The following is an 11,988-nucleotide window of genomic DNA, read 5'->3' on the forward strand; positions in this document are numbered from 1 at the left end:
CAGCAAGACAGTTCCAATGATCATGTGATGGAGAGAGCCATCTGTACTCCGAGAAAGGACTATGGGGACTGAGTATGGACCACAACATAGTATTTTCACTTTTTTGTTGTAGTTTGCTTGCATTTTGTTTTCTTTTTTCTTTCTTGTTTTTTTTTCTTTTTGATCAGTTTTTTTCTTGTGCAGCATGATAATTGTAAAAATACAAAGAGAAGAATTGCACATGTTTCACATATATTGGGTTACTTGCCATCTAGGGGAGGGAGTGGGGGAGGAGGGAGGAGAAAAATTGGGGTTTTGCAAAGATGAATGTTGAAAATTATCTATACATATGTTTTGAAATTAAAAAGTTTTAACAAAAAAAATGGAAAATGTATCTTTTTCTTTTGAATATCTTCAATGGTTGATAAATCTTTGTCATTGGATCATGGATTTGATTTTTGAAAATAATCTAAAGTAGATCTGAACTAAAAATGAGGTGAAGTAAGCTCGTGATTTTTAAGAAAGGGACTGGTTTTCATATAATGTTTGTGTATAGGTTCTAAAATGCATTTAGAATGTTCCCAAAAGTATGAGTTATAAATATTGGATGGCATGGGGCAAATGGAATTATCCTTGGCATTAACATAGGACCAGTTCTGATGACTATGAAGGAAAACACTGATTTTGGAAGTTCCTTGGGCTCCTCAGAGATGTTTTAAGATGTTTGTGCTTCAAGAATACATTCGAGCAGATAGCCCCTGAAGAACTCCATCTTCTTTTTGTTTGCTATTTAATACCAATAATCACAATGACATATCACTTTCCAGGTGACAAATCACTTAGCTCTACAACAGACCCAGGAGTTATGTAGTACAAATTTTACTTCTCCATTTTACACATTGAGGAACTGAGGCTGAAAGATTAAACAACTGATCTATTGACAATTTTCTAATAAATAATAGCTCTGGGCTTCAAATGTAGATCCCATATAACATAGAGACTCCAATTACCTTGTATTTACACATTATAAAATTTCTAGGAAAAGGAAGTTTGTCAGAGAGGAGATTAGAGGGCTGGCCTTGGAATTAGGCAGCTATGGGTTCAAGCACTGCCTCTGGTACACATTGTCCATATGACCACAAAAATGTCATTGAACCTCTCAGTGCCCCCATCAAATGTCTAAACAACAAATTACAGGAGAGTTTCTAGTATAAACCAATGGATTTCCCTACCCAGATTAATTCACAGGTTTAGATGAAATCTAATTATAATATATACACATAAAATCAAATGCAAACATATCATAGAGTTAGTTTCTAAACAATGTATAAATAATAAAAACACTACTATTTTGAGAAAGCAAACTATCGAAAGCGGGAGTTTCAACAGGGCTTTGCTATTCTCACTTTAATGACTCTAACTCACTTCTAAAGACTTTATATACAATAAATGTTAACAATAAATGTTAATCCCATACTCGTCATTAAAAATTTTCAAGGACATTTTCTACCTAGAAAAAAATACATGTTAATAAATCTCAGAAAAAAAATTAAATAATTGATGGCATCAATTGTGTGTCAGTAAAGAAGTCCAAAGTTAATTGTCCTTTTGACTTATATCACCCTAGAAACCCCAAACTTAGGCACTAAGGATGCATTCAGTCAAAAAACGTTCATATATAGACCCCATTTTTGTCAAAGTATACTTATAGATAGTTTTAGAGTATCTGAGTTTAAATATATAATTGTCAACTGAGGGACCACTTGACTTTCTAGTGTCTGATTTCAAATCTTTTGTCAAAGCTATTGAAGGTTTTTTTGTTTTTTTTTACAATAAATCATGCACACGCCTTAGCAGATAATATTTGCCATTACAAATGACGTGAAAAGTTCTAGGAAGTTCTTTGTAATAGGTCATTTGGATATTATAAAGTATGCAACAAGTAAGTACAGGACTTATAAAATATGTGCTAAGCAAATATTTCCTGGAACATACTACGTCAATAGCCTTCTGGCAGTTTTGAAAGAGGCTCCCATTTAATCTATGAGGTACACATTTCAGGAGTATATGCAGGTGCCTCAGTGGATAGGGCACTGGGCCTGGAGTCATCTCATCTTTGTGAGTTCAAATCTGGCTTTAGACACTTATTAGCTGTATGATCCTGGATTTGACTTTGCCTTTGACCTTGCCTTTGCCAAGAAAACCCTGAATGAGTTCAACAAAGATTTGTACATGACTGAAACAACTCAAGCACTACAACAAAAATATATGTGTTTAGGGATGGGCTTTTGAGGCTATTGGAACAATATCAGCTGTTTATTGGCTGATTTCATTTCCATGTGGATATGAATGTCTGTTTTGCACCAGCAGCATAAACTGAGGGCCTATTGTGCCTGTGCAATATTCTGGGATCCTCAGGAAAAAAATTAATGCTCAATTAGCATGCATCATAATCAAAATTCCTACACAAAAGGAAAAATGCACAGGAAAGTATGGCAGAAGGGATGTTTTCTCATCCCAAGCCTATTATAACACATGGGTTGGATACTGAGTACATAAGCAGCATTTTGTGAGAGTATCCTTCTAAAGAAAGATTCCTCACCATCCATTTACTAGAATCACATCTTCTGAGTCTAAGTCAAAACCTCAGCAACCATTTAATGTCAGAGTTCCCTACAGAACTCCTCTCATGGTGGGACTGAAAGACTACACCAAAGAGCCAAAGATGGAATAGATACTGAGTTAACATCACCTTTCCAACCTGTCATTACTTCCCATTTTCTAGAACAATGACAAATGTATATGGCTCTCCCTACTAGAAATAGAAGCTACATTTTTCAGCCAACCATCTATGACCATGAATTGAAGAACAACTGATATTCCTTAAACAGTATAGTATTTGCAGCATGCTTTCAAAAATAATCTACCATTCATTTCTTATCTGGCAAACTACAGAAATAGGACTTTTGTTTCCTGTTATTGCAGTGTTGGTGGGGATGGTGAAATGCTTTTTATTTCCTTTCCTAAGGTTTTCGTTCTGAAACAATCAGGGTTGTAGTAAACACTGACCCAAAAAGAGGGTTCATTTCACAGGTTTCCAGTAATGCCGGGGCCATGAGTATTGTTTTTGTCTTAACAGATACGAAAGTTTAATTGTAAATGTCATAGAAATATTTAGTTTATTTCAATCAAAGATTTTCACTGAATATTTCCCAAACGCAGAAGCAGTTTTATTCCAAGATACTACTTTGCAACAAAAAGCACACACACACACACACACACACACACACACACCATTGTCTTTTTCAGACAGGGAAAATAAAGTAGACATAAAATGGAGCAAGGAAGAGGAATAAAGAAAGAAAGATAGTTTTTGTCAACCACCTTGAACAACATTTCATCTGAGTTGATAGATTTGGAAAGTATAGTCAAACCCAGCAAACCTGCCACTATGGCATCCTATGATTTCCTTCTCTGAGATTATGTGGTAGGAGAGAAGGCTGGGGAGGGAAGGCAGAAGAAACAGAGTTCCACCTGAAGAAGATTCCCCAATCAGATGATTATTCTCAAGTGTGTTGCTACTGAGATTTTTCTTGCTTAACTTTTACAATGACTTTCTTCTCTACTTCCCTAGATGCTGATACAAAATATGCTAGATACAAAAGGCAAAAAAATGAAGTGGTCCAAATTGCTGGGGCTAAAAGATTAATTACCCTATAATCAATCTAAGGTACAATGGCAACTGGGATAAAGTGTTGGGCCAAGAGTCAGGAAGGGTCATCTATGTGAGTTCATATCTGACCTCCGATGCTTACCTTTGTGACCCTGGACAAATCACTTAATTATTTGCCTCAGTTTCCTCATCTGTGAAATGAATGGGGGAAGGAAATGTCAAAACCATGTTAGTGTATTTGCCAAGAAAACCTCAATGGGATTAAAAGATTCTGACACAACAGAAGCAACTGAACCACAACATCATCATGGTATATAAGAAAGATTATTGGCTCCACAATGAATAAAAATCCTGTCCTTGCTGCTGATCATTTGTGAGAACTTGAGAAAGTCACTTAAATCCTTCAACATCACTTTACTCCTCTTTTGCAAAAGGAGAGGGTTGGACTAGAAGGTTTCTGAAGTCAGCTCTGGTTCTAAACTTTTAACTCTTAAATATTTTGCTAAACAAGTATACAAATGACAGAAATACTTTTTTGGTCCACCCTGTCCCCCCAACTGTTAATGCCTTCCTTCTGAGATTACCTTTAAAGTACAATGTATATAGTTGACAGGTACCTAGTAATTTTCATGTTGTCTTTCCCATTAGAAGGTGTGCTCTTTTAGAGCAATTTTTCTTTTTATATACTCAGTACTTAGCATAATTCTTAGTGCAAAGTAAGTGCTTAACAAAGACTTATTCACTGACAGATTGACTAATTAACTGCTGGCAGGTCTGAACCAAACCTGCCCATTTTGGAGAAGGCAAAGTTACCTCTATCCCATAATGAGGTCAAAAAGAAAGAACTTATGTAGAGGATGTTATCATTACTAGGGCACAATGGATAGAGAAGTGGGGATGAAGGGAGTTCCTTCAATTTCAATGTCCTTGAGTTGAAATGTGTCTCTCCTTTTTTCTCCAGAGGCATACTTTCCTCAGCCTTATCTAATGACCTTGGAAATACACACTATATACAAGTGAGGTAAATCACTTTATTTTACTTACATTTCATTACTTACTTACATTACTCTCTTGACTTAACAGAAGCTTTGGTCAATTCACAGCAGTACAATGGAAGGATTAGGTGTCAGAAATCTGGTTAAAATACTAAAACCACTACTTCTACCTTATTACTTTTGCCAGAGTAACCTTGACCAACTATATCACCTCTTTAAGCCTTAGATTCCTTATTTATAAGATGAGAAGTCAAACTAGAAGCTTATAATTTCCAGAAATAGTCAGAAATACTATGTTCTAGTCAGACCATATCTTGAGTATTGTATTCAGATCTAAGTGCCATTTTGTTTTATTGATCTTTTGTCATTGTCTTTACAGCAGAGTAATTTCATTTTTATTCTTTTTCCACTTAGTGAGAATTCATTTTATGTTTTTTTCCACTCTAATGGAACAAGAACAAAAGGCATAAAAATAGATGTCTCAAAACAAATATGCATTTTGTTGCTCAATTGAGTCCCACTCTTCATGACTTCATTTGGGGTTTTCTGAAGTGGTTTGCCATTTTCTTCTCTATCCCATTTGACAGATGAAGAAACTGAAGCAAACTGACTTAAGTAGCCTAGAGTCACACTGTTAGTAAGTGAATAAGGCTACATTCAGATTCAGAAAGATGAGTTTTCCTTATCCAAGTCCAATGCTCGATCCACTGCACTATCTAATATATATGTATACATATATACATACATAAACAGGGACATGTACACAGCTAGTAAATGTGTGAGGGCACATCTGAACTAATAAAGATTAGTCCTCTTGACTCCTGGCCCAGCCCTTTATTCACTTTGCCACCTAGCTGCTCTAAGTATGCATAGTCAGCCAAAACAAACAAATAGAAATGAAATAAACATAGAAATAAAACAGAAAAGAAAAAAAGTGAAGGAAAAAATAGAAATCGCATAACAAATATTCAGTCACCAAAAATTAGCATATTTGCCACATCCCCAAATACATATCTCATTCTAAATCAATCAACATTTATTAAATGCCTTATTAAGGGGTCTGCAAACTATGGCCCTCTAGCTAGACTCGGCAGCTGAGGATGATTATCCTCCTCACCCAGGGCTATGAAGTTTCTTTATTTAAAGACCCACAAAACAAAGTTTTTGTTTTTACTATAGTCCGCTCTCCAACAATCTGAGAGACAGTGAACTGGCCCCCTATTTAAAAAGTTTGAGGACACCTGGACTATATGTTTGTCAATAGGCTAAGTGCTAGAATACATTACTTTACATATTAAATTTATTATTTCTTCAACATTCCGGTGGGTAGCATACTTCCTTCAGTCCTTCGGAATGATGGTTTGCCATTATATGGATCAGAGTTCTAAAGTCTTTCACATTTAAAAAAAAAATGTCATCAGTGTATAAATTTTTCTCCTAGTTCTGTTCACTTCACTCTTTTTCTGTTCATACTGGTCTCCCCAGTTTCCTCTGATACTTCATTTTGTTATTTGTTATGGCACAATAATATTCCATTCCATTATATTATATTAATGTGTTTAGTTGTACTACAATTAATAAGCACTCTATCAATTTTTGCTAATATATGTAATGTTATAAAACATATGTATATATAAATATATGTACATATTAGTCCTTTCCCCTATTTTTGATCCCTTTGAAGCATATGTCTAGTGGTATCACAAGGTCAAAAAGCATGAACTATGTAGTGATTTTGGGGATATAGCACCACATTTATATTATTTATTCCATTATATATAATTATATTATACATTATATGTACATACATAACATATAATATGTATTATATATATTGATTACACTTTATATTACAATTACAACAGCCTGCTTGATGATTGATCAAGTCAACAATCATTTATTAATCAACCAATACATACCAAATGCTGTGTTAAACAATGCAACACTTTTGACCTATCAGACTTTGCTACCATTATTCAGCATTCTTTTTATCCTGGCCCCTTTTCTCATTGTGAGTTTCTTCCAGGGACTTCATTCCCATCTTGACTGTGCTTCTGACTCTCTGAACTTTATTATTATGGCCCAATGGAGACTTATGCCCCCAATTTTGCATATCCTCATTATATGTTGCTTCCCCATCAAAATGTAAATTCCTCAAGAGCAGGAACTATCTATCTCTCTTTTTGGTGGTATTTGTATTTCCACTATCCCTACATGGTAGTACTTAATAAATGTTTATTGCCTGCCTGACTATCTAAACTCTGTGTTAATGTACACAGCTAGTGTTTTAGGTCAGATCTGAAATCACATAGATGAGTTAATGGAACATTCCCAAGTGAAGAAGAAAAAAAAAAAAAAGCAACCCAAACTATCTGATACAGTGACCTCATGTGACTATTTTTATAATATTCTGCCCTAGTAGATACTGCTTCTGTGCCATGAGGCAAAGAGATATATTTTTTTATTTATTTATTTTATTTTATTTTTTTTTATTTAATAGCCTTTTATTTACAGGTTATATGCATGGATAACTTTACAGCGTTAACAATTGCCAAACCTCTTGTTCCAATTTTTCACCTCTTACCCCCCACCCCCTCCCCTAGATGGCAGGATGACCAGTAGATGTTAAATACATTAAAATATAAATTAGGTACACAATAAGTATACATGACCAAAACATTATTTTGCTGTATAAAAAGAATCAGACTCTGAAATATTGTACAATTAGCTTGTGAAGGAAATCAAAAATGCAGGTGGGCATAAATATAGGGATTGGGAATTCAATGTAATGGTTTTTAGTTAGAGGGATATGTTTTAGTATTTTGAGAACCACAATTTAGAACACACTTTCATAAACCAGATAGTGATCGAGGAGGATGACCAGATAGGTGAAGAACCTTGAATCCATGCCATTTGTAGTATTGGGGATACTTAGGCCACTGAACTGATGCCTTAGAGGGGATATGAAAGCTACTGTCATGTATTTTTATATGTTCATTAAGAGAGAGGTTAGACTTAGTCTGATAACAGAAGGTGGAATTAGGAGTGATGTGTATAAGGTGTGAAGAAGAAGAAGATTTAGATCTGACCCAAGAAAAATTTTCCTAACAATTAAAAGTGATCTAAAATAGAATGAACTGCCTTGAGAGGTAGAGCCTTATCCATCAGTGGAGGTTTTCAAGCAACTAAGTTTGTTACCTTGAGTTTTTTTCTTATAAGGATTGAGCTATATTAGATTAACAGTAAGGTTCCTGCTCACTAAAATTCTCTGATCTTTGGCTAACTCTTTTAAGCCTATGATGGTTTCTAGGTGCTTCCTCTTGCCATTGCCCTTTATAATACATAAGTAGGGTTTCTTAAATATTTTTTCCACTTGTCATCCCTTTGTGCCAGAGAAATTTTTATGGAATTCTGGGTATATAGGTATATAAAAAAATATACAAATCAAAATTTACTGCTAATAATTCACAATTATGTGATCTCCTCATTTACTTATAAGAACCTATACGGGGTCTTAAGCCACAGTTTAAAGAGCTGGAGTCTGTAGAACCTACTTTCCTGTTTTGTTTGTTTTTTTTTGTCACCCCTCCCTTCTGCCACCCAGACGTAGTGTGAGTGTTCTCTCTCTCCCTCTCCTCCTCTCCCCTTCCCTCTTTTCTCCCTCTTTCCTTCCCCTTCTCCATTCCTCTCCCTCTCCCCCTCTCCCTCTTCTTCTCTCCCTCCTCTTCCCCCTTCATCTCTCCCTCCCCTTCCCCCCTCCCCTTCCTCTCTCCCTCCTCCTCCCCCTCCATCTTCCTCTCTCCTTTCCTCTCCCCTTCCCCTCTTCTCTCTCCCTCCCCAACTCTCTCTCTCTTTCTCTCTCTCTCTCCCCCTCCCCCCCCTCTCTTTTTTTCCCTGCCCTTGATTTCTGTATTCTAGTTCAAACTATTAGAGTGATGATGTGGAGAATTGAGGGTGCTACTTAGCTAAATCCTTTTAAATCTCTGAGTAGACTTTTTTTTCCCAGTATCTTAATTTGAGTGACTCTATTTCCTTTAACTGTATTTTTTCTATTTCATTCTCTTATCCTGTCTTTCTCTTAAAGCTTTTTTAGAAGGTTGTTCCTCGAACGTAGCTCACTGTTGTTCCTTTGAGCATTTCTCCCTGAAATTAAAGTTTCACCCAAAAGTTTATTTCTACACAGTGAAACTCTGTACAAGCCCCCATCATCTCATACTTTCACATCTGGACTCTTACAGAAATTTTCTTCCTCCTGCAAGCTGCCTTCCATTAAGCCACTAAAGGGATTTTCCTAAACCACAAACCTATCATATCACCTCCCTATTCAATAAACTCCAGTGGCTCTCTACTACCTCTAAAATCAAATTTAAATTCTTTCTTTGACCTTCAAAGCCCTTCACAACTTACCATCTTTCCAGTCTCCTTATACCTTTCTCCCAATATGTACTCTTCAATCCAGTGATACTGGCCTTCTGGATGTTTACCAAAAAGACGTTCCCCTTTTTGGCTCTTCTTATTCTCTCTGGTTGTCTCACATGCCAGGAATGTTCTCCTTCCTCAGCTTTGATTACTGACCTCTCTATTGCCTTCAAGTTATAAATAAAATCCCGTTTTTTTTTTTTTTTTTTTTTTTGCTGGAAGTCTCCCCAACCCCTCTTAATTCTAGTATCTTCCTTTTCTTATTTCCTTATTATCTCATATAAAGTTTGTTTGTACATAATTGCCTTGCCCATTAGATCGCGACTCCCCTGAGGATAGGAACTGTCTTTTGCCTCTTTTTATATCCTTAGCATTTACCACAGTGCTTGATATATTGTAAAGATTTAATAAATATTGATTGATTGATTGAATTTAGAGCAAGGAAGATTTAGGCTCAAACCCTACCTCTGACCCTTACTAACATTGTGACCATGAAGCAGACACAATCTTTATGGGTGTTGGATGTCCTTAAGGCTAGAAGCTGTAGACACCTTGTGGTCCAGGCTAGGCATGCAATATTTATTATATCACAGAATTTATGAGCTGGAGTCAGTGCCGTATTGATCATACCTGTTTTGATCCTCATTACCCTATGAGGTAAATGCAACTATCATTCCCATTTTTCACATGAGTAAACTGAGTCTGAAATCTAGTAAATGAGTTGTTCAGAAAATTTTGCTAGAATCTTTAAATATTCCCCATAGCTGAAGGAGTGAGCCTCCTTTTTCTTTCTGTCCTTCATAGACCCACCTATTGCCTTAATACCATTCTATCAGGAGGTATAGACTATGGGTCAGAGTGAAGGAAGGCAGAAGGACTCTCCTGGCAGTGTCCAGAAGTACTAGTATTTATTTTAACTTCAGAACACGCTCTGAGGGGCCTCTATATACCTCATGGAGCATGTTAGAAATCTGGCAGTATACAAACATATGACAAAGATCTGGAGTGGAATTAAGTTTTTTTTTCATTTCTAGAATTATTTATTATTTGTTAAGCACTGACAGCGGACTTCTCTCCTCACTCTGAAATAAATGTACCCAAGCCAAATCCAGCCCTGGAATGTGCCTGGCCAGCTCATTTTAGATCTCCCTTAGAAGGCTGAGAAGCCATCATGTGAGAGAGAGCTCTGTTCCAATGGAATTGAATGTTGGAACAGCCCAAGCTCTTCCCTCACTGGGAATTGTCTCCTTTCAGTAAACAGGGAGGAGATCTCCAGAGTCCCATGTGTGGATGACAGAGTAAAGGAGGAATTGGTGGGGGGTATGAGCAGAGGGCTGGAAAACATATTGTTAGTGTCTGAGTGAAAGCTCTATTAGTGAACCTTTCTTGGCCTTTTCTGCCTCAGTAAGAATAGTCTCCATGGCAGTAGAATTTATCCCCACCCAAGTTAACTCCTCAGTTATTGTTTGTGCTCCAGATCATGCATAGAAGAGAAGAGAAAAGAAGGTTATGCTCAGAAGAAACCAACTGTTTAATGTTGTACCATTATTTTCAGGTTTGTGGAAATGAAAAGATTTATGTATAGAAAATGAGAGGAGAATCTAGAAAAAGTGAATTGAGTTTTTTTCATTAAAAGGAGAATATTTACTTGGACAGTAATATCAGCAGTGGCCCTAAGAAGGTTCTGAATCAATGTCCCTCTAAAAGCTGATTTTTGATTGAAGGATCAATTCACAAATATTTATTAATCACCTATTAAGTACCCACAGGTACTGTGCTAGACATCAGGAATGTAATGACAACTAATGAAACAAAACATGCTCACAAGATGCTTACATTATAAAGAAAAAAAATCAAAACTAATAATAAACATAATTACATAAATAATAATTAACAAAAATGATAAAGTACCCACAATAATCTAACACCCTCATCATTATTATTTAGTCAAATACTCCAAAAACAAAGAGGAAAAAGTTTGAAGAAGAGCACAAATAAGAAACTGAAGAAGTAATAAAAAAAATGGCTTTTAAGAATAGCATTTTAAGAAATGATTACTAAAGCAATTTAAGAAATAGATCAAATCTTAAAACAAGAAAACAAAAACAAATAAAACAAGGGGTAGCTAGATGGCACAGTGGATAGAGCACCAGCCCTGAAGTCAGGAGGACCTGAATTCAAATTTGGCCTCAGACACTTAACACTTCCTAGCTGTGTGACCCTGGGCAAGTAACTTAACCCCAATTACCTCAGCAAAAAAAAAAAAAAAAAATCCAAAAAACAAAAACAAAAAATAGACCAAGGCTTATATATTCAATCTTAGTATCTTAGAACCTCCTAGTATCAACCTCATCCATTCTTACCTTCTTTTCTTTTTTTATATTTTTTTATTGATACCTTTTCACAATTTTTACATCTCCATAGTAACTCACAAATTCCTCTCTTTCTACCATCTCATGACAAAATAATGTTTTTTGGAGGGGAAAAAAGTCTGCTCAACTTTTCTTCACATTGAAAAAATCCATAAACATATATTTTTTCTAACAATTGTCATCTTCCTGTCTCCATGAAAAGGTACATTGGAGGCATTGCTCATATCTCTTCATGTGAATTTCATTTTATCGTTATAATTTTGTTACACTTACTTTTGATGTTTTAGTATGTCATTGTGCTTTTTTAATTTATGTGGTTGTCATCATTGTGTTTCTTGTTTTCCTGAATCTGCTTGCTTCCCTCACCTTCCACTCATATAGATTTCTTCATGTTTCTTTGTTTTCATCACAGTCATCATTTCTGACAGCACAATAGTATTCCATTCCATATGTACATAGATTCCATTACATAACTGTACAATCTACATATCGTACACCCACATACTATAATTTATTTAGCCATTCCTCAATCAATGGGCATTTATTTTGT

The 11,988-nt window shown here is 35.7% G+C and overlaps 1 long non-coding RNA gene across 1 annotated transcript in view; it reads right to left on the reverse strand.

The window, feature by feature from the left end:
• Positions 1-11,776, reverse strand: part of LOC116420641 — an 81,688-nt gene extending 69,912 nt beyond the window's left edge. Inside the window, exon 1 of the long non-coding RNA XR_004231019.1 lies at positions 11,712-11,776. This is a non-coding gene — a long non-coding RNA (uncharacterized LOC116420641). The remainder of the gene's footprint in view (positions 1-11,711) is intronic.
• Positions 11,777-11,988: the final 212 nt, after the last annotated feature.

The sequence above is a fragment of the Sarcophilus harrisii genome, chromosome 1 (assembly GCF_902635505.1).
Source record: "Sarcophilus harrisii chromosome 1, mSarHar1.11, whole genome shotgun sequence".
Lineage (NCBI taxonomy): Eukaryota > Metazoa > Chordata > Mammalia > Dasyuromorphia > Dasyuridae > Sarcophilus > Sarcophilus harrisii.